Below are 27,289 nucleotides of genomic sequence, written 5' to 3'. Positions count from 1 at the left end.
TTTTTTTAAAGATTTTTATTTATTGGGGCACCTGGGTGGCTCAGTCATTAAGCATCTGTCTTCAGCTCAGGTCATGATCCCAGGGTGCTGGGATCCAGCCCCTCGTTGGGCTCCCTGCTCCACGGGAAGCCTGCTTCTCCCTCTGCCCCTCCCCCTGCTCCTTGAGAGAGAGAGAGAGCACAAGCAGGCGGAGAGGCAGAGAGAGAAGCAGACTCCCCGATGAGCTGGGAGCCTGACATGGGGCTTGATCCCAGGACCTGGAGACTACGACCAGAGCCGAAGGCAGATGCCCAACCATCTGAGCCACCCAGGTGCCCCTACTGTAAAATGTTAATTGGGTCCTGTTCATTAGTAATCAAAATCATTTGTGGTTGGAAGTTTCACTTACATCGGTGGTAGTGGACGCAGGCTCAGTTGGGGCTGTCAACTGAAGTGTCTTAGTTCTAATTCACATGACTTCTCCATGTGGCTTGGGCTTCTTCCACCATAGCAACTGGGTTCTAAGAAGTATTCCAAGAAAAAAGGAGCGAGTAACCAGTTCTCTTAGGCCTGGATTCAGAAGTCTCAGAACAACATATCCATTTCAATCTATTGGTAAAAGCAGTCACAGGGCCAGGCTGGATTCCATAAGAGGGGAAACAAACTTCACCTCTTGATGTGAGAAGCAGCATACACATAGAGCGAAAGGAAGAATGTTGTTGTTGGAGGCCCTCTTTGGAGACTAGCTACCACAGTTTGGGCTTTACTCTTATACAGTAACGTTGCACATTTTTAATCTTTTAAAATATTTCCCACTTGATAGTCAAACAGTACTATCTTATTTAAATTTGCATATCCTTAATTACTAGTGAGGTTATGAAATTATATGTATATACACACTCAGATATACAGTTGACCCTTGAATAATGCTGGGGGTTAGGAGCACCCACACCCCCATGCAGTAAAAAAATCCATATATAACTTTTAACTCCCCCAAAACTTAACTACTAACAGCCTATTGTTGACTGGAAGCCTTACCAGTAACATAAACAGTCAACTGACACATATTTTTGTATATTATATGTATTATATACTGTATTTTTACAATAAAGCTAGAGAAAATAAAATGTTATTAAAATCATAAGAGAAAATATATTTATAATACTGTACTATATTTATTGAAAAATCCATGTATAAATGAATCTTTGAAGTTCAAACCCATATATATATATATATATATATATATATATACACACACACATATATATATAACCATTTGAATTTTTTTCTAGGAAGTGTCTTCATAACTTTGCCCATTTTCTCCCTATGATATCTTACTGATATATAGGAGCCATTTATATGTCATGAATATTTTTTTTTTTAAAGATTTTATTTATTTATTTGAGAGAGAGAGAATGAGAGAGACAGCACATGAGAGGGGGGAGGGTCAGAGGGAGAAGCAGACTCCCTGCCGAGCAGGGAGCCCGATGTGGGACTCGATCCAGGGACTCCAGGATCATGACCTGAGCCGAAGGCAGTCGCTTAACCAACTGAGCCACCCAGGCGCCCTATATGTCATGAATATTAATCCTTTGATGTTTGTGGCAAATATTTTCTTCACATTTGTCTTTTAACTTTATTCATTTTGCTATTTGAAATTTCAAAAATGCTATGTAGTCAAATCTGTCAGTGTTTCCCTTCAGGTATTCTGGGTGTCACATACTCCTTGGGAAGGCCTTCCCTATCTTAACATCATAAAATCCTGTCCTCCATCTTTTTCACTGTGTATAGTTTTTGAAGATTTATCTACAGAGGTATTAGGTTTTCACATCAATTATATGAGTTAGGAATATATTAACTCCTTGTTAGTCATATTTGTTACTTAATATTTCAAGTATAGCAATTTAGTGATACCATTTTGGATTGAGCACAAAATTCAAATTTTCATAGAGTTCATTTGCTGACTAGATTTATCCTACTGCATGAATGCTTAGAAGGATTTTCCTTCCAGGATCTGATAATAAATTCTGTTTTATTTCATTACTTTTAATATATTTTACTACGCTTTAATATTTCACTCTTTTATACATCTGGAGGTTACTTTGGACTATAAACCACTTACTGCAATAACATTTATTAAGTAATCCTCACTCACTTATTTCAGTGGTGTCTCTTTTCATCATGTACTAAATTCTGACATACTTCTGTGCCATTCATCATAGTCCCACTGTTGTACATTTTAACATCTAAGAGGGTGAGATTCCCTTCTGTGCTATGCTTTATGTTTTAGGATAGTCTGTTTCTTTCACATAATTATTCTTACTGATAAAAGTTAGGTGGTATGCCAGGAGTCCAGTCAACCAGGGTTTCTAGAATGGCTCTAGTAATGAGACAGAAGATTATGCAGTTCTACCAAAAGAAAGAAGATACAATGCAGGGGCCCAAACCTATGTGTGGGGGTGGGGGTCAGCATGGGCTTGAGGTACAGAGTGAGAGAAGGGAAGGGGATGCCACAATTCTAGAGCTATATGAAAATCCTGGGCCAATAGGACATGTTTAATTATTTTTAATTCATGAAAACACTGTTTTAATATTTCAGTTTTTAAAAACTAAAAACCGGGCGCCTGGGTGGCTCAGTTGGTTAAGCAACTGCCTTCGGCTCAGGTCATGATCCTGGAGTCCCAGGATCGAGTCCCGTATTGGGCTCCCTGCTCAGCAGGGAGTCTGCTTCTCCCTCTGACCACCCCCCCCCGCTCTTGTGCTCTCTTTCATTCTCTCTCTCAAATAAATAAATAAAATCTTTAAAAAAATAAAAAAATAAAAAAAAATAAAAACTAAAAACTATTTTATGGATAAAATGGATGTTGTATTAATAAACATCCAATGATTCAAAAAATATGAAGAGGAAGACAAATATGTCCACAAATAACATTATCCAGAGATAACAGCTATTAATAGTTCTTCCCACATACCTCTCTCTTTATTTAACCATACACACAGACAGGACCATTGTACATATGATGTTCTCTAATCTTCTTTTTCATGTGAAAAAATATTGTGGATATCTTTTCATGTTAATATATCTAGACTAACATAACTTTTAATGTGTGTGTAGAATTCCATTGTTTGTATGTATGTCATAATTTATTTAACCAGATCCCTATTAATGAACTTCTGTTTCATTTATATATATAATATATATATTTCATTTACATATATAATATATAATACTGGTATTAACACTTTTGCAAATAGATCTTTAGAAATTTGTATTATTCACTCCATAGGATAATTTATAGAGGTAAAATCCTGAGTAACTTTCTCCCCAAAGATTACCATTACACAGAATTTTGTGCTAAACATTTCTTCTTTTTCTTTATAATCTACCTCATCTGTAATGACTCCTAAATGACCACATAGAAGCTTTTTAAATTCTTGTGTAGGTCAAACTTATCTATTCTCCTTTATGATTTATGACTTGTTTTGTGCTTAGAAATGTCTCTCTCATCCATATATTCACTGTATTTTCTTTTAGGACCAGTTTCAATTTTTTACATTTAAGTGCAAAAACATCTGAAATTTATCTATTTGATTTAGAAATTGAGGTAGAAAATCCAAGTATAATTTTTTTTTTTTCCAGCTGGTTACCCAGTTGTCCCAATAGCATCAGTTAGAAGAATCTGTTTCTTAAGAAGGATAATACAGGGGCGCCTGGGTGGCTCAGTTGTTAAGTGTCTCCCTCCAGCTCAGGTCGTGATCCCAGGGTCCTGGGATGGAACCCCAGCCTGCTTCTCACTCTCCCACTCCCTCTGCTTGTGTTCCCTCTCTTGCTGTCTCTCTCTCTCTGTCAAATAAAATTAAAAAAAAAAAAAAAAAGAGAAGGATAATACAACCCCCTTTCCTGTTCCTTTATACAAACCAAGGAAGAGGTGGTTCTGGGCTACGAATGTAATCCAGTCACAAAGAACATTATAGTAATCTCCACAGCCTTGGCCAAGTCTTTGTGCAACTGACGAAAGACCATAAAGAGCCAGCCACTGGGTTTCTTTTTCTCAGCAAGCCAGAATGAGCACAACCTGTGAGCCAAGAAAGGGGAGAGGAACTAGCAGCACTCTACATAATAGTGCGAGACTCTGACACCAGTGTGAGAGTGCTCTAGATACACAAGTCAAAAAATGCCTTTCCTTTTTAAGGATTTATACCGAATCCGGAGTCATGTGTGTCCGATTTAATAGTTCCTTCTTTTGTCCATTCTGTCATTTATTCAACAAATACTGATTAAGTGCATGCTGTGTGTCATGTACTGAGGGTGGATTTCAAGGCCCCATTTGTCCCTCTGGCCAGTGGCCTTGGGCAGGGAGGATATCCCTTAGAAGGAGACACTTGAGCTGAAGGAGGTGAAGGATAACTGGGGGAAGAGCATTCTAAGTAGAGAGAATAGCAAGTGCAAAGGTCCTGAAATGGAAATGAGCCTGGCATATTTAAGGAAAAGCAAGAAAGGCTCACGTGGCTGGAATGAAGTAAGCAAAAGGCAGGGAGTAAGCACTGAGGTAAGTGGGAATGTACGTAGTGTAGCATCTGGTAGGTCATTGTAAAAATTTTGGCTTGTACTCTGAGTTAGATGATCTGACTTCATTTTAAAAGGATTTCTTCTGGGGGCGCCTGGATGGCTCAGTCGTTAAGTGTCTGCCTTCGGCTGAGGTCATGGTCCCAGAGTCCTGGGATCGAGCCCCACATTGGGCTCCCTGCTCCGCGGGAAGCCTGCTTCTCCCTCTCCCGCTCCCCCTGCTTGTGTTCCCTCTCTCGCTGTGTCTCTCTCTGTCAAATAAATAAATAAAATCTTTAAAAAAAGAAAAAAAGGGATTTCTTCTGTTGCTGGGCAGGAATAAACTATACGAGAAGCAAGGGGCACAAGAGGGAGACCAGTAAGGCAGGGATGATGGGAGCCAGGACCGAGATGGCAGCAGTGAAGGTGGTGAGAAGTAACTGGATTCTGGATATATTTTCAAGGCAGAACTGACAGGATTTGCTGCTAGCTTAGATGAGAGAGGTGAATGAGAAAAGTCAAAGGTGACCCCATGGTCATGACATGGGAGACTGGAGGGATGAATTTGCCCATTTACTGAGATGGGGGAAGACATCTCAGTGGGAGGAGAAAGTTTGGGGAGAAGACTAGGATTTTGGCTTTGGACATGTTAAGTTTGAGATGTCTGTTAGACATCCAAATGGAGACAAGTAGTTAGATTTATGAGTGTGGATTCCAGGAAAGAGGTCCAGCTGAGATATGACTATGGGAGTTGAAAGACAGTGTTCAAACCCACAAGACTGGTTGGCATCACCAAAGGAATAAGTGTAGATGGAGAAGAGGAAAGGGCGCCCCACTGGCCTTCTTGCTGTATTTCAAACACTGGAACTCATTCTTGTTTCTTTGCCCTTTGCCAAGAATGTTCTTCTACTAAACATTTACAACGCTCCCTCCCTGGCTTCATTTAAGCCTCTCCCAAATGTTACCTCCTCAGAAGCTCTTTCCTTGATCACTCTATCTAAATTGTATCCCTTCCTCTTGCACCCACTAATCACTCTCTCTATCCTTTACCTTGCTTTGTTTTTCTTCATAGCATTGCTCCTTTCTTAAACTCATATATTCATTTGTTTACTTATTTATTGTTTATTTTCACAAGGTCAGGACTTGGCCTTTTTAAAGTATTTTTTAATCATTTACCTTAGTTTGGGTTTCCGTAGAGGTAGACCTGAGGTAGTTTGAGTGTGATTGCTTCCATGAGCCATGCTGCCAAGGAATACCAGCAGGAGTGTGGAGAAGTGAGGCAGGGATGAGAAGGCCATCAATAAAGGATGCATTATCCACAGGTCCTCACTCTGTGTAACTGCAGCTGCATCCTGCAGAGGAAACTGGGCCTCCAACAATACACCCTGGGGGGTGTGGTTGCTGAGATATTCACACACCAACTCCTGTTGGTCACCAAATAATGGCTGTTTCTAGGGTATGTTAATTCTTCTGTACTCTTGGCCTGAGGGACCCACTCGCCCATGGCCATGCCATGGCTGCTGAAGAAAGTCAATAGGCAAAAAGATGCAGACCCTGATGATTAGAAGTGGGATAGGGTGCACTCTAAGGCCCAAGGTATCAGGGTGGAACCATAACACCATCTGCTACATCATTCTATCCCCAGCACCTAGAACTGCACCTGATACATAGAGGATACTCAATAAATACATGGTAAATAAATACTGTTCACATGTTAAATAAACATCATAGGTGTTTTCTGGAAAAAAAAAATCTTATTTTGCACTCAGCTCCTAAGTACCCCTCCCTACACTGTGATTTCCTGTCATTTCCCCCAATCCTTCAGTAGAGTGGAATGCACTTAGACGGCCTTGTGCGGTGGTGGTGTGTATATCGAAGGGGCAGAATCTGTGGGGGATGTGTCCAGGAGCCCCAGGTAGAGATGGGGCAAGCTGGGAGGAGCATACCCAGAGTAGATAACTCAAGGGGAAATAAGAGGGATGTCTGACAAATGTCTACTTTTCCAGTGCCTACAAGACGAGGCTCTCTTTCATGAGTGTTTGGGCATCTATCTTTTCCCTCCCACCCATATGTCAAATAAGAAATTCTAGTGTATCCTTGTGTCTATTCCTGGATTCTATTTTGTTTGAGGGTTCCTTATCTCTATTCTTTTGCCATTCCCGAAATGTGATTTAACTTTCTAAAGCCACCTGGGTTTTTTTCTTGCTTGAAACCTTACAGGATTATTTCTTTTTAATTTATGCCTGCCTAAGTCTGCCTTTAGTAAGTGACCCTTGAGCTAACTCTTAAAGGAGGTGCAGGAGTTTGCAGGTAGGGGAAGCAACAGGTGCAGAAGGGAGCAGCCAGAAGTTTGTGTGACCAGAGTACAGCAGTCAAGGAGAGATGGCAAGTGGGGAGACTGGGCTTGTTGTCAAGGTTTGGTATAGTTTGTGTCACAGATTGTATTTTCCATAGATGACCACAATGCCTCCCATCTCATATGCTCATCTACAGTATGACCTGATACTCTTTCAATGGAGAGGTAAAGTCTATGCCCCCTCACCTTGAATCTGGACACATTTGCCTATAACCAACAGAACTTAGACATGACCCTGTGTGAACCCTAAAAAAGGGTTATGTAGCTTCCACCTTATTTGCTAGAGCACTTGTACTTGGAACTCTGAAATGTCATGTAAGGCAGGAGGCCACCAAGCTATGAGGAAACCATGAAGGAGAGGCTACATGTAGGTGCTCTAGTCATCAGGCCTAATCTCCACATAGCCCAGATTCCAGATGTGGGAGGGAATGAGCCTTCAGATGGTCCCAGGCACCAGCTATGGAGACACCCCCAGATAAGGCCCTAGACATCAAGGAGCAGAGACAAATCATTCCTCCTGTGCCCTCTCCAAATCTCTGACCCACAGAATCCACAAGTCTAACAAAGTGGTTAGTGCCTTACCCTGCTACGTTTAGAGTAGTTTGTTACATAGCCATAATAACTGGAACAGTGTGTTGGGGTTTGGGCTTTATCCTGAAGGCAACAGGGAATCATGAGAGTGGTTTCAGGCTATGGAGTGACCTAGTCACGCACAGGACTTAGAAGGCATATTTCAACAGCAGTGTGTACAAAACCTGAGCGCTGCACAGGCCAGGGAGTACCAATAATATAGGATCTGATGTAATGACAGGTCCTACAGTCACGCAGAGGAGCAACTCCTGCTGCTGTGGATGAATTGTCAGCAGCCACAACCAGAAGAAAGTGCGCTACCGATGAGGCTTGTGTAATGATCCAGGTAGGAGAAGAGGAAGGTCCGAGCTAGGGTCAGGGACATTTCAGTAATGTTCCAGAGGTAGATCCAGAAGAACCACGGGGCAGATCCTAGGTAGGGGTGAGGTAGGAGAAGTCTGGAATGACTCCCAAGCATCTGGCTCACAGGATGGTGGTGTAATTCCCTGGGTCAGAGACCACAGGAGGGAGGAGTGATCACTTTGAAGGGAGAGATGACCCATCCTAACGGATTTGGACGTTTTAAGGTGCCTGAGTAATGTCCAGGCATCATTTGGACATATGACAGAGGGCTGGGCTGTAAGTAATGTCTTTGGGTGTCAATAGTATATATTTAGTAATTAAAGCCATGGAGGTAAATGATGTGGCAGTTGGAGAAGTTATAGAATGAGAAGAAAGAGGAGCCTAGGACCTAACACTGAAAAAGGAAGACGTTTAAGGGACAGGCCAAGGAAAAGGATCTCATCAAGAATTTTCTGAAAAGAACTTAGTAGAGAAGCAGTTGACAGAAATAGAAGTGCCTGGTGTCAGAATAACCAATAGAGGCAAGAATCTTAATGAAAAAGAAAATGGCTAATAATATCCCATGTCTTGAGCACCTGGGTGGCTCAGTCGTTAAGCGTCTGCCTTCGGCTCAGGTCCTGATCCCAGGGTCCTGGGATGGAGTCCCACATCGGGCTCCCTGCTCAGCGGGAAGCCTGCTTCTCCCTCTCCCACTGCCCCCTGCTTGTGTTCCCTCTCTCGCTGTCTCTCTCTCTCTGTTGAAAAATAAATAAAATCTTTGAAAAAAAAAAATAATAATATCCCATGTCTCAAAGAGCAAGGCGGATGAGGACTGAAAAGCAGCCACTGAATCTGGTCATTATAAGGTCGTTGGTGCCTTTAGAGAGAGCAGCTTCTGTGGAGTGGGGGGAAAAATGAACAACGGGCAATGTACAAGGACTTACTGCAGAGCGAAAAGGAATATGAGTTCCCGAAACACGCAGGGAAAGAGAAAAGAGCATTGAAATCTAAAATGGCAGGGAGAGGAGGGGAGAAGGGGTGGCTGAGTGGGATGACTCAACCCTTTGTGATTTTTACTGCAGGCCTTTGTCCCTGAGAGAGGCAGGACAGTACAGTGGTGATGTTTTCAAACTAAATATTTGAAAAAGTTATCTGTTTTAATTTCTAATACAGTAAATATTCAAAAGATATTATCCACATAAACAAAAGCTCTTTGAGGTCACCATTAATTTTTAAGAATGTAAAGGGAAACCGACACCCAAAGTCTGAGAATCACTGGTCTAGAAACTAAATCAGAATCAGAATGGGAGATGTTAACTAGTTTGTACTCCTTTCTCTGATCACCCAGGACTACTTGCTTTTCTGTAAGGAAATGATTTCTGTTCACAGCTCTGAATCTTTACATGTGCTGTTCCCTTAGTTTGGAATGTCTGTTTACCTTGCTTTGCCTGTCGGAACTCTGCATGTCCTTTAAGACACCTATAACCCAATTGCACTGGCTTATGGTGACATAGGTCCTCAACTTCCCTCCTCGGAGGCTGCCCAGCGTCAAGTGTGCTTATGTTCCTTTCCCATAGTCTGTATTACTGTTCACCAACCACAAACATAGAAATAGCTATGTGCCAATCTCAGTAGAAGAAGGAGGGCCTTGTCACCTCCACTGTGGCCAGTGTCCCTCATGAAAACCCTTCCTCCCTGGGCCTACACTCCATGCTCCCAAGGCAGGAATCTTGAGTTGAACAACTGCATTATCCCTTGACTTCAGGTTATAGCCTTAGCCATACTCCAATCTGAGCAGAAGTGGGAAAATGACCCTCTCCCCAATTCTTGGTGAAACTTTTTCACCTGGGCCCCCACGCACCGTTTCTTGTTCACTGGCTCTCACAAACCTGCTACTTTAGCTCTGCTCACAAGCCCCTTTCTAACAGAGTCAGACATAGTCTGGGCCTGACTGAGAAAATATGATACCCTGTTCTTCATACTTTCTTCTCTCTTGTACTCCTCAGGGGGTTCAAGCACTAAAAATAACTTCACTATAGCAGCATTTCACCAGGTTCTGAATCTTAATTTAAGCTTAGATCCCCTGGGATCCCCTGTTGTCCTTGTCATTACCATTATTGTCATTCTTCTAATCCTCATATACGTTCTGATCCTCATGGTAATTCTTCAAGGAACGTGTTATTCCATTGTACTAGCTATCTATAGCTTTGTAACACACTACCCCCCAAATTTAGTGGCTTTCAACATTTATTATCTCTTCGTTTCTGTAAGGTCAAGAGCTCAGGCTTGCTTAGCTGGGTCCTCGGCTCCATAGGCTATAACCAAGGATCACACTGGGCTATGGTCATGGCAAGCCCCTACTGGGAAAGGATTTCCTTCTGGGAAAGGATTTGCTTCCAGGCTCACTTACCTGCATGCTGGCAGGATTCAGTTCCTCGCTGGCTGTTGGCTGGAGGCCTCTTTCCATTCTTTGCCATGTGGGGTCTCCAACATGGCAGCTTGCTTCATTAAAGTACATAAGCTAAGAAGGCAAGAGAGAAAAGCCAGGAGGACAGAAGTCAGTCTTTTGAATCCTCATCATGGAAGTCCCATCTTATCACTTTTGTAGTGTTCTCTTTTTGGAAGCAAGTCACTAGGTCAAGCCCACATTTGAGGCAGGGGGATTATACAGACACATGAATATCAGGATCCCTGAGGGCCATCTTGAAAGAGAACTGCCAAACTCATTTTCCTGGAGGGTGACACTGAAACTCAGTGAGGTTCAATAATTCAATCAAGGTCACTTGGTTAGTGAATAGCAGAGCTGGATTTGAACTTAAGTCTTTCTGACTCCAAAGCTTACTTCTAGCACTTATTTCATATATTCTTACGTTGTGTTTGTCATGATGGCTATCTCTCTCATACAACTGCAGCCTTATTAAGGGTAGAGGATGCTTGGGATGCTTGGGTGGCTCAGTCAGTTAAGCATCTGCATTCAGCTCAAGTCATGATCCCGGGTTCCTGGGATCGAGTCCTGCATTGGGCTCCTTGCTCAACGGGGAGTCTGCTTCTCCCTCTGCCTGCTGCTCCCCCTGCTCGTGCTCTCTCTCTGACACATAAATAAATAAAATCTTTAAAAAAAGGGTAGAGGATGCTTATGTCCCCTGGAGTGACAAAAATCTTGGTGAATAAATGGATGAATATGTGAAATCAATTAAAATAGTCCGTATGTTGAGGGACACCTGGGTGGCTCAGTCGGTTAAGCGTCTGCCTTCGGCTCAGGTCATGATCCCAGGGTCCTGGGATCGAGTCCCGCATCAGGCTCCCTGCTCAGTGGGGAGCCTGCTTCTCCCTCTGCCTGCCGCTCCCCCCTGCTTGTGTTCTCTATCTCTCTGTGTGTCAAATAAATAAATAAAATCTTTAAAAAAAATAAAAATAAAAATAAAATAGTCCATGTGTTGGAACTGTGCATACAGAAGGTTCATAATAAAACAGAACTAGACAACAGAGCATGGGTCCAACTGAGAAGGGAGGAGTAGAAGTGAGCAAAGGGGTGACTAGGATACACTGTTGACTCTTTGGAGCTTTTCAGATTTCTCTTCCTTTTGTGTGAAACATAGGCTACCTGTTTTGGTGAGCAGAGACAAATCCTGTGTATAGCCAGAATTTAGACAGAATGGCCATAAATGCTCAAAAAATATTCTGAATAACACTAGATTGACTTTCCATCCCAAATGTATTTAATCTATGTATTTATGTGTATTTAACCCAGAAAGTCCTAACCTATATCACTGTGCTGCTTAAAAGGAAAAAACAAAACAAAACAAAACTGGTAGCAGCCAAAATATTTATGCTAAAAGAGACTGAAAGAGCCAAAAAATTTCATGCAAATTTGGATTTTGGATTTTTCCTTCACCTCACAATAATTGGCTTATTAATATATTAATAAAATATTGCCTGCAAAGGGTAACACTTCTAATAATCCTGATTTTATCAGCGGACACTTTGATCTGTAAGATGGTTTCAGAGATGATGTTATGCCATGGAAAGGGGACTGGCTTCCACCACTCTTGCCAGTTAAGTGAGAGTTCTCTGAGAAATAGTTGCTGGACATATCACTTTCTTTCTTCTACTGTACATTTAGATTTTATCTTTTTGGTCAGGGTCTTGTAGAAGGAACCACCGAAGCACTGAGCTAAACAGTAATAGTGCAGCCTCTTATGTGAAGGGACGGAAACTTGCAGTCAAGAAGTCCATAGTCTGTGAGTGTGATATTCTCTTAGAGCTGGCCCAAATGTATTAACCCAGCACAGCAATCATCAAGAAGAATCTTTCTGAAAAGTGGGAATGGGATTAGCAACAATCCTGAGAATATAAATTTGTAAAGCTTTTTGTTGACTAGGTCAGTGCAATGTAAAAATCTACTCTAGAGAAGGGTCACCTAACAGTGATACTAGCTTTTGGTGTCTTTCCTAAAAATATGATAAAAGTAGCTCAAGTACAGCATAGTAGCTGGCTAAGCAATCCCTCCACAGCCTGGGTACCCAAGAAACATAAATTGAGTGGCTAAGCCCTAGGGCTCTAACTACCTGACTATCCCATTGTATTTTCCAGTTCTGTTAATTCAGTAAAGAAACTTACAGAACATTATCACTGAGGCCTAAAATCCTACCCTTCCAGAAATCCAGAAAAAAACCTACACTTCTGAAAATGTTTAGGCTGTTCTGCCAGATCCCATAAACTTGCTGGTACTACAGTGTTGAGAGTTATCGTCCAGAAGTCTAGTCTTTGGAGGAAGAGACCGACTCTCACTAAAGTGTATGTATTACATAAGTAGTGGCTTCATGATCATGGAGCTGTGTCTTTTTTAAATTTTGCTATTGTCAAAAAGTAATTTTTTTTTTCCTGAAACTTTTGCTTAATTGTCTACATTGTTACTATTTATAGGATTAAATAGGTCATTTGCTGTTGTCAAGTAGCATTTGCAATTGTTGAGCAAGGCTCTTTTAGCCATAAAACTATGCTAACCTCTCCAGGACAGTCATTCCTCAACTTTTTGCTGACAGTACACAAGTTATCATATAGCCTGCATGGGAGTGTGAGGTACGGTTCTATTTTCGGCTCACCCTCTGGCTTGCTCTATAACCTTGGGAAAATCACTTCTAGGCCTTCTGCCACAGACCTGCCATCTGTAAATTAGGCCTGGTTAGTAACCTTCCTCTGGCTATGTCAGTGGAAGTCATGAATTCTGGAGTTGGGCAATTAAGAACTTCAACGTGCTCACTGAGAGTCATTTACACATTGGTTCTTTTGAACTTTTTCCACAGACCAGGCTTCTTGAATATTTGATCATATTTTTGCTCTAATAACACTTTAATGCAGAACACATAGAACAACGTTTCCACAATGGGACAGCCTAACTACATCCCTTCAGGCCTTACTGCTAAGAGAGAATGGGTATAAAAAAAAGAAGAAGAAGAATGTAGCAGGAGGGGAAGAATGAAGGGGGGGAAATCGGAGGGGGAGAAGAACCATGAGAGACGATGGACTCTGAAAAACAAACTGAGGGTTCTAGAGGGGAGGGGGGTGGGAGGATGGGTTAGCCTGGTGATGGGTATTGAGGAGGGCACGTTCGGCATGGAGCACTGGGTGTTATGCACAAACAATGAATCATGGAACACTATATCTAAAACTAATGATGTAATGTATGGGGATTAACATAACAATAAAAAAAATTTAAAAAAAAAAAAGAGAGAGAGAATGGGTATAAATTTTTCCATCTTACACATTTATTTCCATTCCCCCAGCCATTAGCCAGGGTGTACCTGAACATCACTTCCACTGGATTTTGCCATGACAGGGCCTTAGCCAGGATCCATTCATTCTGTTTTAGTCTGTGGATGGGGATCAATACTTTTAGAACAAATGAGAATTTTGTTATTTATTTATTATTATTATTTTTAAAGATTTTATTAATTTATTTGAGAGAGACAGAGAGAGCATGAGCAGGGGGAGGGGCAGAGGGAGAAGGAGAAGCAGGCTTCCCGCTGAGCAGGGAGCCCAATGCGGGGCTCCATCCCAGAACTCCGGGATCCTGACCGGAGCCAAAGGCAGACGCTTAACAACTGAGCCACCCAGTCGCCCCAAGACAGTTTCTTTCTAAGAGGAATCCTGGTGCCAATTAATACTACATTTCCTCCTTATTATACTCAACAGTGTTATGTTTATTTATGTACACTTATCAGCATTCCCAAACTCATTTGAATTCTACTTTCCTCATTATTTTGGATGTACTTTCCCATTTACGAATGCAGCCCAGGCTTCCCACTTTAATAAACACCCTCCAAATTATCAGGTACTTGAGGTATTTCCAGTTTCATTTTTCATTATAAAGAGTGGTGCTATAAACATTTAGTGAAAATTGGTTTTCTCGCTTGGATTGTTTTGAGGGAATATATTCCCAAATGTAGATTATGGGACAAACATGAAAAATCTCATAGATTTTGTGTTTGCCTCAGTATGTTCATCAACAGTTGTTCTAATAAGTAATTTTATCAACTTACGAGTTTATCCATTTTGTTTAGCTCTGCCAACATTCTCCTTTGTGATTTTCAATTAACCTCGCAGCAAAGCTAATCATTTCCCCAAAATTTACTTCTCTGAGTTTTTCCATGTATGGGATATTTGGTCATATACTTTGACCTCTTGTCCAGTTAAGTCTGGGTACTGATTTTGTTTTAACACATTTATTGAGATATAATTCACATACCATACAATTGATCCATTGAAAGTGTACAGTTCAATGAATTTTAGTATATTCAGAGAGCTATGCAATCGTCTCCACAATAAATTTTAGAACATTTCATTACCTTAAAAAGAAACCCTATACCTCTAGCCTTTACCCCATAATCCCTCCATCCCACCCCACACCTAGACAAACACGAATCTTTCTGTTTCTATAGATTTGCCTATTCTGGACATTTCATATAAATGGAATCACATAATACGTGGTCCTTAATGACTGGCTTCTTTCACTTAGCATAACGATTTCAAGGTTCACCCATCTTATAGCATGTATCAGTCCTTCACTCCTTTTTATTGCCAAATAACATTCCATTATATAGTTATATCACATTTCTTTATCCATTCATCAGTTGATGGGCATGTGGGTTGTCTCCACTTTTTGTCTATTATGAATAATTTTGCTACAAACATTCATGTACAAGTTTTTGTGTGGATATGTTTTGGGGTATATATGTAGGAGGGCAATTGCTGGGTCATATGGTTGGTAACTCTATGTTTCACTGAGGAACTACCCAAAGTGTTTTCCAAGTGACTGCATCATTTTACATTCCCACCAGTAGTGTATGAGGGTTCTGATTTCTTCACATTCTTGCTGCATTAGCTTTCTAGGGCTGCCAAAACAAAATACCACAGGCTGGGCATCTTAAACAACAGAAATTTATTTTCTCATAGTTCTGGAGGCTGCAAGTTCTGGATCAAGATGTCAACAAGTTTGGTTTTTCCTGAGGTTTCTCTCCTTGGCTTACAGATAGTCACATTATTGTTGTGTGCTCACATAGCCTTTTCTGTGTGTAGCCATGCATGTCTCTAGTGTCTCTTCCTTTTTTTTTTAAGCCTACCAGTCACATTAGATTAGGGTCCCAACCTTATGACCTCATTTCATCTTAATTACCTCTCTAAAGATCTTATCTCCAAATACAGTCACATTGGGGGTTAGGACCTCAATGTATGAATTTGGGGGGACATAAGTCAGTTCGTAACACCTGCCAGCTGCTACAGACTGAAAGGTCTACATCTTCCAAAAATTCATATGTTGAAACCTAATCCCCAATGTGATGGTATTTGGAGGTGGGACTTTTGGGAGATGTTCAGGTCATAAAGGTGGAGCCTTCATGCATGGTATTAGTGCCCTTTAAAAGAGACCCCAGAGAGTCTCCTCACCCTGTCTGCCATGTGGTAAGAAAACAGACAGTTTTGAACCAGGAAGCAGGTCTTCACCAGACACAGAATCTGCCCAGTGCCTTGAATTTGGACTTCCCAGCCTTCAGAACTGTAAGAAAGAAATGTTTGTTGTTTAAGCCATCCAGGCTATGATATTTTTGTTATAGCAACTCAAACAGACTAAGACACCAACATTTGTTATTATCTGTCTTTTTGATTATAGCCATTCTGGTGGGTGTGAGGTGGTATCTCATTGTGGTATTGATTTTCGTTTTGTTGATGGCTACTGACGCTAGAAACATCTTTGCATGTGTTTATTCGACATTTGGATATCCTCTTTGGAGAATTATCAGATCATATCCTTTGCTCTGATTTATTTCTTTATTATAATATATATTATTTTTATTGTAGATTATCTACATTATGGATTAATTGTATAGATATCAAACATACTAGAAGGAAACATGGAAGAATCTTTCTTAATTTGGGGGTAGTTACAGCCTTTCTAAGATTAAAAAAACCTAGAAACATAAATAAAAATTAATTAATGTGACTATATGAAAATAAACAATTCATTGCAAAAAATACAATAAACAAAACCAAAAGACAAGGTGGGGGAAAGATAAACAATTTATTCACAATGGACTAATTTTATTTATATGTAGAGAGGGATAGATAAATAAATAAGCTTATTTATATATATATTATATATATATTTTATATACATATATTCCCAACAATAAAGAAAAAAAAGACCAACAGTTGAACAGAAAAATGGGCAAAGGATATGAGCAGACAGTTCACAGAATGGCAATTTTTAAAAATTAAGTTTGAGGGGCCCCTGGGTGGCTCAGTCAGTTAAGCCTCTGCCTTCGGCTCAGGTCATGGTCCCAGGGTCCTGGGATCAAGCCCCGCATCAGGCTCCCTGCTCGGCAGGAACCCTGCTTCTCCCTCTCCCACTCCCCCTGCTTGTGTTCGCTCTCTTGCTGTGTCTCTCTCTGTCAGATAAATAAATAAAATATTAAAAAAAAATTAAGTTTGGTAACATACTGTATAGAGAGATGTGAGGAAACAGAAACCCCGATAAATTGCTGTGGGAGCATAAACTGACACAAACTGTATGGAGAGCAGTGTGGCAACATTTATCAGAATTTTTAAAGTCCATACCTTAGGATCTAGCCTTCAACACCTAGTTATTTAGCCTAGACAGACATTTGCTCACATGCCAAATGGCTATAAATAAGAATATAACTACTGACCATAGCACTGTTTGTAAAAGCAAAAGAATGGGAAAAACTTGAAACAATAATTTGATGAAATACTATGTAATCAGCACAAATAATAAAAGTTGTCCAAAATATAGTGTTAAGTGAAGAAAACCAAGGTGGCAAAACTGTGTAGAGTACCGGGGCGGGGGGGGGGGGGGGCGGAGGGAGGAGAGAGGAGATTGGGCGAAGAGTATGTATATATATAACATACACAGCATATATATTACATATATATTTACTGCACAGAGTGTCTTTGAAAGGACATACAACAAATTAGTTAGCAGTGATATTCTAACAGGAAAGAAAATTGGGGGAGGGGGAGGGAGCAGTGGATAACGGAATTTTCTTTTCATTGTATATCATGTATTTTTGATGCTGTTGAAATATTTAACTGTCGTGCATATTATCTGGATGTCATTAAGAAAAAAAGAAAACGAGAAAGATGTATGCACTGTTCTCCACTGTGAATCATGGCTACAAGTATTGCAGAGTAACAAGCCTTTTAGTTCTCTCCTAGCAGAATCCCCCCTATCCCCTCCCCACATCCCCCCATTGCAAAACATGACTTTTGATTTTGGAATGCATCTCATGAGGGCTCTCCTAGTTACCTGTTTCCTTATCTGCTCCTCCACCCGACTGATTGGGAGATTCCTGAAAGTAGGCACTGTTTCTCATTCCAGTGCGTCTCCAAACACTGGCTGGTTTTCCGTAAACAGCGGACGAAGAAGTCTAAAAAGAGAAAGAAAGAGACCCTGCAAAATCAGAAGTGTGTCCCGAACATCTCAGACTCTCATAGATCTTTTATCTGCAGAATGTGCGTCCCCTGCCCTCTCCACACGAGTCCAAGGCGGGGGACTCAGAAACCTGGACTGCTCCCGGCGGGTGGGCTAGGACCTCTCAGCCTGACAGCGTCGCTGGGCTGCCAGGCCTCTCGCGCCCCGCCCCCGGCTTCCCGCGCTCCACGCGCATTGGCCCTCCTCGGGGGTGGGCGGGCCGCGCCGGGGAGCCTTGTGCCGGGTGGCGGAAGAGGCGGCGTGCGCCTAGCTCTGGGAAGCGCGAGTGCTGTGGGAGCCGCCGGCGATGCCCCGGGATCCGGTTCCTGCCGGGGCTACAACCCGGGCTGCAGCAGCGGCTACGGCGCCTAGTTTGGTCTCCGCGACCACCGCAGCTCGGCGGGCTTCGGACCATCTGAAGCGGTGAGCTCTTCCTTTGCCCCCTGGGCTCCCTGCCCTGCTGCGTCCTCTGGGGCTATTGGCAGTGGTTGGGCTGGCGAGGGCCGGCGGGCCGACAGGGTCCGTGCCAAGGCATCCTCGTGTCACGGGGTTCGGGTCCAAATTCCGCTTCCCCTCCTCCCCCCCTTTACTGTCACTCCCCGAGTAGGCCGGTCTTAAGCGCTGCGCAAGTTGTGTGTGCGGAGACTCCAGACGGTCAGCGAATAGCCGTGGGACGCCTCACGGGCACTTGTCGCTCGGCTTCGCGGTCCCAGCAGCTCTTTCCCGGGTCTGGACAGGCTCTGTGGACGCGGCGCTGTGCGGGCGGGTCTTGGGAGAGCACGATTAAGTAAACGATCCTTTACACTGCAGGGACACGGCGCAGTGGTGATGAGGAGTCTTCAAAATCAGAGAAACAGATCCGACGAGCTGGAGCTCTTTTTAAAGATTGCCCTTTAAAAAAAATCACTTTGTAGCATTGCATAATACGCTGTATCTCATCCAAAAGTAGTTTTTGATCTCAGGGAAGTAGTTCTTTGAATGCAACATTGACACTTTTGTTCCTTAAATAATAAGTTTGAGCTTTCTTATTTTAGAGTAATAGATTTCTTAATGAAAGGAATTTCTCAAAGTACAGAAAAGAAAAACCATGGATAGTGTTTTGAGTCATCAAAAAAAATTTTTTTTGAGTCATCAGTTTTGAGGGATTTTGCTTTTCCAGTTTGCTTAGGTTTGCTTTCACCCACAACTACATACCCAGGTTCCAGACTTTGGAATGGTGTAAATAGCGCGTGCGGCCCCTCCCCCCAGCCCACTTGACAGCCGCGGGGAATCTGTCACGCCCCGGCTCCCAGCGCTGCCTGCGGACACCCGCCCGGCCCGGCTGTTTATTGCAGCGATTTGTACATTCCAAGAGTCCCCAGAAAGGCGAGCTGCATACCTGTTAGGATACTGGTCACATCCCAGCCGGGGGAAGGGGGCGGGGGGCCGGGCTGCTCTCCGTAGCCGCATCAGCTCTTTTCCCCCGGTGGCCCGAGTCTACGTCCGGTCCTCTCGCTGGAGCAGACTCAAATGACGCTTAGAGTTGTTAAGTGAATTGCTCTGACAACCCCGTATCGGTACTGTACTGCCCTCTCCCAATCTTTGTGGCCTTTGTGCGAGCCGAGAGAGGAGAATGATAGACATTTTGCAGAACGGAACGTCCAGTGTTCTGTCATGCATTCTTGGCGCTCCTTTCTAGATCTAAGCTCTGGTGACATTGTTTCAGCTTGCTCTGCTCTTTCCCAAGACCCCGTTTATTGGTTTGAGTTGAAAAGGAGTGTCTATTTCTTATTCCTTAAGGATTAGGGAAAGGAATTCCTGGCTTGAGAAAAAGGTGCTGGAATTTAGTTTGCTGCCTACCAAGGATCAGAAGATTATGGATTTTTTAAAAATGAGAGCATATTGGAGATTGGAGAATACTGTAATTATTGTTCTTATTAGGGTGTTGGAAAATAAAAATGTTGCTCTCTTTTATTTAGTAATTAGGAAAAGTGTAAGTACTTTAAATACATCCTTTTACAGTTGTGAATGTTGCTGTGAATTGTCTTGTAAAATCAAAAGGCACCCTTAATTCATCTTTTCTGTATATCCTTTTTTTTTTTGCATATGCTTAAAGGACTTGGGTAGTGTTTTGCTGTCCCTAGTAATCATGATTCTTAGTAACTTCTTATTTGAACCTCAAGTTGTTTTTTTTTTTTTTGAAACAAAGGTGCCTTTTTAATTGCAATCAAATATATATTTTTTTGAACTTTAAGTGTACTTTAGAGAGGGGAGATGAGTGAGCTATCACATGCAGTGATTCTTTACCTTTTGCCTCTGGGGACGTTTTGTGGTGGTGAGGAAAACTTACTCAGTTTTTTGGTCTATGAGAAGAGTATGGTTTAAAGAATTTGTTGGGATTGCTCTTTTTTAAGAAAGTTACATTATGTTTCTCATGATTTCTACAATTTTATAATATGCTGTATCTCATCCAAAAATAGTTTTTAATGTCAGGGTAATCGTTTGAATGCAACACCCACACTTTGATTCCTAAATAATAAGTTTGAGCTTTCTTAATTTATGTTTATGCACTTTCTTTTATTAAGGAAATTTTACAAAATACAGAAAAATAAAAGAAAAACCCATGTACAGTGTTTTGAGTCATCAATTTTGAAAGATTATTTTATCCCAGTTTACTTAGGCCTGCTTTGACCCACAACTACATATTCAGGTTCCAAATTTTGAACGGTGTTAAATTATGGTGTTGAGTATGCAACTTCAGGGAGTGTGGGGCTTATTGGTTGTGTTAAAAATTTTATTTTTCTCCATTGAAATGTCAGCACCAGCAGAAACTTTTATGGCATTTTCTCCTTTAAGATATGGATGTGATGACAAAAAATGCTTTAATAATTTTGAATATTATAACTAACAGGAAATACTGTGACTTTTAAAATGACATTAAATTGGAAGGCTTTGAGAACTCGAGTCTGCCATTTTTCGGTGATATGTCATTGCTAAGAGTTCTTTTTCCCCTTTCTCTGAAGCCTACATTTCTTGCAGCATTCATGTGAGAGCTATGGTTTTAATGTCAAGGTTCAATAGCCTTTTTTGACTTTTTGACATGTTACGTGTGCAACATTTCGCAGTTTGAGATTTGGGGATTCATTGGGGTACCTGAAGACTCACACACTGAATCAGTAAAGCATCCTGTCATTTCCCTTAAGTATATTTAGTTTCCCATTAACAGTTAAGTAGGTTTTTGGAGGGCATTTTGGCCATTGTTGTTAAAATTCTTGAATTTTTAGATACGTTTTGACCCAGCAATTCTACCTCTAAGAATTTACTCTAAGGAAATAATAATGGATATGTACATAGGGCTAGTTACTTGGATATTTGTTGCGATGTTGCTTATGATGGTGGAACTTTGAAAACACTCAAGGTCCCAAAATAGGGAAATGGTAAAATAATTTAAGTCAGAGAATATCTATACAATGTAATATATTAATTAATATATTAATACAATGTAATATTGATATTGTATTATAATATATTAATATATATTGCATTATATGACATTGTATTATAACATAATAATATATAATATGTTAATATGTTGATTAATATATTATGGTTGATATATTAATGTAATGTAAACATATGCAGCCATTACTAATCATGCTGTAGAAAAAAATGGACAAAATCAAAAGATGGTCATAATATAATATCAGGATAAAAAAAGAATACTTAAAAAGTATGAATAGTTTTCCATTTTGGTTAAAAGAAGTATAAGAAGATTCTGAAGTATAGTAAAGACTATGCTTGATTTAATATTCAGCATTGTCACTTGGAGAGAAATTCTTCTGCTTAGTAAAGTTTAAAAACTCTAGGTTTAAAGAAGGAGCTAGGTTTAAAGAAGGAAAAAAGCAAAGACTATATTTACATATGTAGGCATTGAAACCATTCTGTCTTTCAAATAATCATCAAATCCCTAGAGATAAATGGGGATTATCCATATGTCCCTGCTTATCCCCAAGGTTTACTCTTTCTATTTTATCTGAGCCTTTGTAATTTTAATACAGGTTAATAGATTTATTTATGTAGTGATTAAAAGCCTGGTAATTAAGTTCTGAAGTTGGCATGTAAGTGTGCAAGTTCAATGTGTGATATGATTGTAATTTTGTACCAAGATAAAGAGTATAAAGAGGTGTATTTTTTTAAATTAAAAAATATATATTTTTTGAGTAGTCAATGATTTTACAGGGTTAAAGATCAAAACGTAAAAAATAATGTTATACAATGAAGTTTCCCTCTTTCCCCTGTTCCTCATCTCCTCAATTCCCAATTCTCCAATTCACCTACCCTGGGTAAGCATTATTACTAGTTTACTGCTTATCATTCCAGAGATATTTTATGCATATCCGAGTGAAAACAGATCTACATTTTTCCCTTCTTGGATATATTTGCCATTTTTTTCCTTTGCTTTTTCCATTCAACAGTATATCATGGAGATTTTTTTCATATCAGTACATAGAGAGCATCCTCAAGAAAAGGTTTTTTTTTTTTTTTTTTAAGATTTTATGTATTTATTTGACACACACACAGAGAGAGAGAGAGAGAGCACAAGCAGGGGGAGTGGAAGGCAGAGGGAGAGGGAGAAGCAGGCTCCCCACTCCATCCCTGGACTCTGAAATCATGACCTGAGCCAAAGACAGATACTTAACTGACTGAGCCACCCAGGTGCCTCAATAAAAGGTTTTTTTAAAAAAGTGGTTAGAACATAGAGAGAGTATAAAGAAAGGAGATGGACCTTAATCAGAACAATTAAAGGAAGAGTTTTCTTCATGGTTGGGGTGTTGAGTACAAGGCGCTTTTGCTGAATGAAGAGGAAACCACTTAGTGTACTTGAACATGGCGTATGGAATTGTAAAACTTCCAGTTTAAATATCATTAAATTATTTTTTAAAAATATTTTATTTATTTATTTGCGAGAGAAAGAGAGAGCGCAAACGGGGTGAAGGAGAGGGACAAGCAGACTCTGTGTTGAGCACAGAGCCCAACTTGGGGCTCAATCTCACCACCCTGAGATCATCACCTGATCAGAAATGAAATCCAAAGTCCATTGCTTAACCAACTGAGCCACCCAGGTGCCCCAATTTTTTTTTAAATTTTACTTTAAAATCAAATATACATATATATATATATACACACACACACACACACACACATATATATAGTTGAACAAAATAAAGCAGTTCTTTACAATTTGCCACAAAAATATGAGACACATGTTCATTTGTCTTAAGTCCTTGTTTCTCCCTGTTAAGGCAACCACTTTCAACTCGTAATTTTTTCTTCTAGTATTTACCTCCTAAAGTCTTAAAGTAAAAGTATACTTTATAACTATTTCTTGAAATGATTTAGATATTATTTATTTTATTTTTTTGTAAATTGAGAATTGATACTTTATGGTGAGGATTTAATGCCTTTACTCTCTCTCTGTTCTATTTCCACTTCCTCCATCCTCTCAATTGAGATTTTATCTCAATATTTAGTTAAATCAATAGTTAGGTTTTATATTATTATGATTAGGTAAATATGACTAGCCTTTGAGCCAAAAGATAAGGATTGTTTTTTTTTTTCCACTTACCTAATTTTCTGTCAAATCTATGGCTTTTTCCAAGTACTCAAATGCTGTCAAATGCTCAAACAATTACAAGAATCTATCAACTTCATTTTTTCCATAAGACTTCCTTCCTATAGGTCTCATTCTTCACGTACATCTGGTCTGTTCCTAGGTTTGCAATCAACCTAGAGATTAGTATCTTTAAAGAGTTAAGAAAAGAGACTGTACCCATAAAATAGGATTTGGATGCTATGGAAAGAAACAATCAGAGAACAAGAAAGTGTTCAATGAGATTAAACATGTGATAGCCAAAATGGAATTCTGAATAGAAGGACTAAAAGATAAAGTCCTCTAGGTTTGGTGCATAGCTCTAGTCCTGGTTTACCTCTTTCCTGTTTTGGATCCTGTTACCTAGATCCTATTGGTTGACTCAATCATTTTGCTCAAGCACTTAGTACAGTTACACTCTAAGAAAAGAAATTTTCAAAGTCCTTGTATGTCTTAAAATGTTTTTCTTCATGGCTGGGGTGTTGAATTATAGTTTGGCTGAGTATGACATTCTAGGTTTTTCCTCAGAATGACTAAGATTTAATTTTAGAGTGTCTGTTGTCAGTATTACTGTGTAGAAATCTGGTATCATTAAGTCTCATATCCCTTTATGGGTTGTTTTTCCTTTCTGAAAGCTTTTTAGAATCTTCTCTTTGGTATCCTGAAATTTGATGATTTGGTGACCTTGATGTGATTCTTTTTTTCATTCATTGTGCTCTGCACTTGGTGAGCTCTCACAGCCTGATGCCTCTTGTGTTTTTTGTAGTGTGCTGAAATTTGCTTTAAAAATTTCTTCCTTTCCATTTATTCTGTTCTCTTTTTTTCTTAGTTGGAATTTTGGACCTCCTGGATTGATCCTTCAATTTTCCTATCTTTTCTCTTTTGTTTTTCATCTCTTTCTCTCTGTTTTTACCCCCCAACTTCTCTGGGCAAGTTTTCAACACTATCTCCTAGCCATTTTACTCAGAATTTCAATTTATTATATTTTCAATTTCATATTGCTGTTTCTTGTTCCAATTGCTTCTTTTTATAGCATTCTACTCTTTATCAATGCTGTATATTTTCTTATCTTTTTAAAGATATCCATTGTAGTTTTATTTTGGGACTTCCCTTTGCTTTTTGCGTTGTTTCTACCCTTTGTAGTCCTTTTTTTTCTCTTCATTTTTCAGTTTCTTCAGAGAGAAGCCTCCAGTCCTCTGCAGTGTGGGATATAATCCTGGGTGTTGACATGCTGGGAGCAGGGCCAATGAAAGGGACTGTGTCAAGAGTCCCCAAGATCACCTCCAGGCTCAGTGATTCACTAGGAAGTTTCACAGGACTCACCATGTGGTCATACTCACAGTTATAATTTATTTTCGTGAAAGGCTTCAAAGCAAAATCAGCAAAAAGAAAAGGAACATGGAGTGAAGTCCAGAGGAAACAAGGCAGAAACTTCCAGAATCTTCTTGCAGTAGAGTCACACAGGATATGCTTAATCCCTTCATTACTGAATTGTGACTACATGTGTGAAGTGTTGTCTAACAAGGGAGCTCATTAGAGACTCCACACCCAAGATTTTTACTGGGGACTGTTCACATAGGCACCCTCTGCCTAGCACGTACCAACCAAAATTCTGGACTCCCAGGGAAAGCAGGTGTTCAGCATAACTACACTGTTTGTGCCAACTATGATTAGGTATATTAAGCAACTCTTATCAGGGAATGGTGGGATCCTTTCTGAAATCAAAGTTCCTAGATTCCAGCCAAGAGTTAACTTTGCAAGCAGACCTTTCAAAGGATAGAAGCCTCAGGACTGCTATGAGAACTCTTCTCTGCACAGGGACTAAGGTCCCACAGTTTACTCTATAGGCTTTCACTTAACTTCCTTATCTCCTGCCTCTTGCTGTATCCTTGCCCTTGAATGGTAGCCCGCTGCTATGGGGCTGTCGCAACAGGGTTGGAGAGTGGCCCTAGGAAAGGGAGTATCTAAACATTTGTATCAGTAAACCATTGCTGTTACTTATCCTATAGCTAGATGAATGGTTCTCAAAGTGCAACATTTTGTATCAGTAAACCATTGCTGTTACTTATCCTATAGCTAAATGAATTGTTCTCAAAAGTGCAGTCTCAGGGAGTTCCTGAGACCTTTTCCATAATAATATTGATGTGATATTTGCCTTTTTCTTATGAGCATACAGTGGAGTTTTCCAGAGGTTATGTGATATTGCAATAGCCTAAAGGCAGAAATATAAAGCAGTGCCACTCTTTTCACTAATTTATTTTTTGTTTTGGAAAATACATTTTTCCATAAAATAATGGGTTTATTATCATTTCTAAATGGACTAATAAATATTTTTAAATTTCTATTTCTCTTACGATAATGACTGCTGGTAGATATAACCCACATAAATAAAAGTTCTTTGGAGTTTCAGTGGTTTTTATTTATTTTTGTATTACTTTTGTGTGTGTTGCAATTTTTTTATTATTGAAATATAATTGACACAATATTATATTAGTTTCAGGTGTACAGCATATTGATTTGACAATTTTATACGTTATTCCTTGCTCACTGTATGTGTTGTCATCATCTATCACCATACAATGTCATTACAATATTATTGACTATATTCCCTATGATGTATTTTTCATCTCTGTGACTTATTTATTCTATAACTGGAAGTTTATACCTCTTAATCCCCTTTATCTATTTCACCCATCCCTCCTATTGCAGCATTTTTTTTTTTTAAGATTTTATTTATTTATTTGATAGAGACACAGCAAGAGAGGGAACACAAGCAGGGGGAGTGGGAGAGGAAGAAGCAGGCTTCCCGCGGAGCAGGGAGCCCGATGCGGGGCTCGATCCCAGGACCCCGGGATCATAACCTGAGCCGAAGGCAGACGCTTAACAGGCTGAGCCACCCAGGTGCCCCCTATTGCAGCATTATTTACAATAGCCGAGATATGGAAGCAACTCAAGTGTCCATTGATAGATGAATGGTTAAAGAAGAGGTAGTACATACATATAATGGAATATTACTCAGCTGTAAAAAAAGAATGAGATCTTGTCAGTGCTTTTTAAATATGTAGGTTCTTGCACCAAAAAGCTTGAGAAGCCTACATCTCCCATTTTTCTGAGTCTAGAAATTTTTCTTTCTAATAGTAGCAATACCTGTGTTGTCCAATATGGTAGCCACTAGCCACATGTATTTAAATGTAAGTTGATTAAAATTAGATTAAAATTAAAAATTCAGTTCCTCAGTCACACTAACGACATTTCAAGTGCTCAATAACCACCTGTGGGGGGTAGTGGCTACCGTACTGGACAGCATAGATCTAGAACATTTCCATCATTACAAAACATTCTGTTGGACAGTGCTGATCAAAGCTGTTAACACTTAAAGGCCATTCTTATCGCTCTCCCTTACTCATTTCTACTCCCATGCTGTTTGCTTAATTATGACAGTGAAGCACATATAGATGTTTTATCGGTTCATAAAACATCTCATCCATCACCAAGGCAAAGACAAGGGACAGGCTCTCCGCTGGGACACACACGATGCACACAAATTGCTCTTGTGGAGGAAGTGGCAATGCCACATGGGCAGTGTAGACCTGTGCGGAGTGCCGTGCAGGGAAGCCCCGTTCGTAGATACTGCAGTGTGAATGGGGTGTTTCTGCAGGTGTGAAGTGCCGTGGTCCCAAGTGCATCAGAGAGCTGGGATTTGAGTCCACGTTTGTGTAATTCTGGTCTGTGCTTTTTCATTTTGGTTAAGATCACCCAACCAATCCCTCTTGTCCTGTATATATGGGCTGTTGAAGGACAATTTTAAAAGAATAGGTAAAAATCATGATTCTCATACAAATATAAAGTTTACAAATGTTGAAGATTTTATTTAACTCATTA

The 27,289-nt window shown here is 40.2% G+C and overlaps 1 protein-coding gene and 1 long non-coding RNA gene across 10 annotated transcripts in view; one reads left to right on the top strand and one right to left on the bottom strand.

Annotated features, from left to right (window-relative positions):
* Positions 1-394: 394 nt before the first annotated feature.
* On the bottom strand, positions 395-19,439 carry LOC118551992 (uncharacterized). The gene is made up of 4 exons (XR_004925318.2): positions 19,157-19,439; positions 17,614-17,734; positions 10,204-10,314; positions 395-500 (listed from the first exon to the last, which is right to left on the bottom strand). It is a non-coding gene; the product is annotated as an uncharacterized LOC118551992 (long non-coding RNA).
* Positions 18,179-27,289, top strand: part of ZNF638 (zinc finger protein 638) — a 124,315-nt gene continuing 115,204 nt past the window's right edge. For 8 of the 9 annotated variants that reach the window (XM_078056416.1, XM_078056417.1, XM_078056421.1 and 5 more), the window contains exon 1: positions 18,179-18,201. The gene's annotated coding sequence lies outside the window, so the exon portion shown is untranslated. The remainder of the gene's footprint in view (positions 18,202-27,289) is intronic. The other variant, XM_036118166.2, reaches the window with a different exon arrangement.

Source organism: Halichoerus grypus, chromosome 10 (genome assembly GCF_964656455.1).
Source record: "Halichoerus grypus chromosome 10, mHalGry1.hap1.1, whole genome shotgun sequence".
Classification (NCBI taxonomy): domain Eukaryota; kingdom Metazoa; phylum Chordata; class Mammalia; order Carnivora; family Phocidae; genus Halichoerus; species Halichoerus grypus.
The sequence above is the reverse complement of the archived record's forward strand: the minus strand, read 5'-3'. Positions and strand labels throughout refer to the sequence as shown.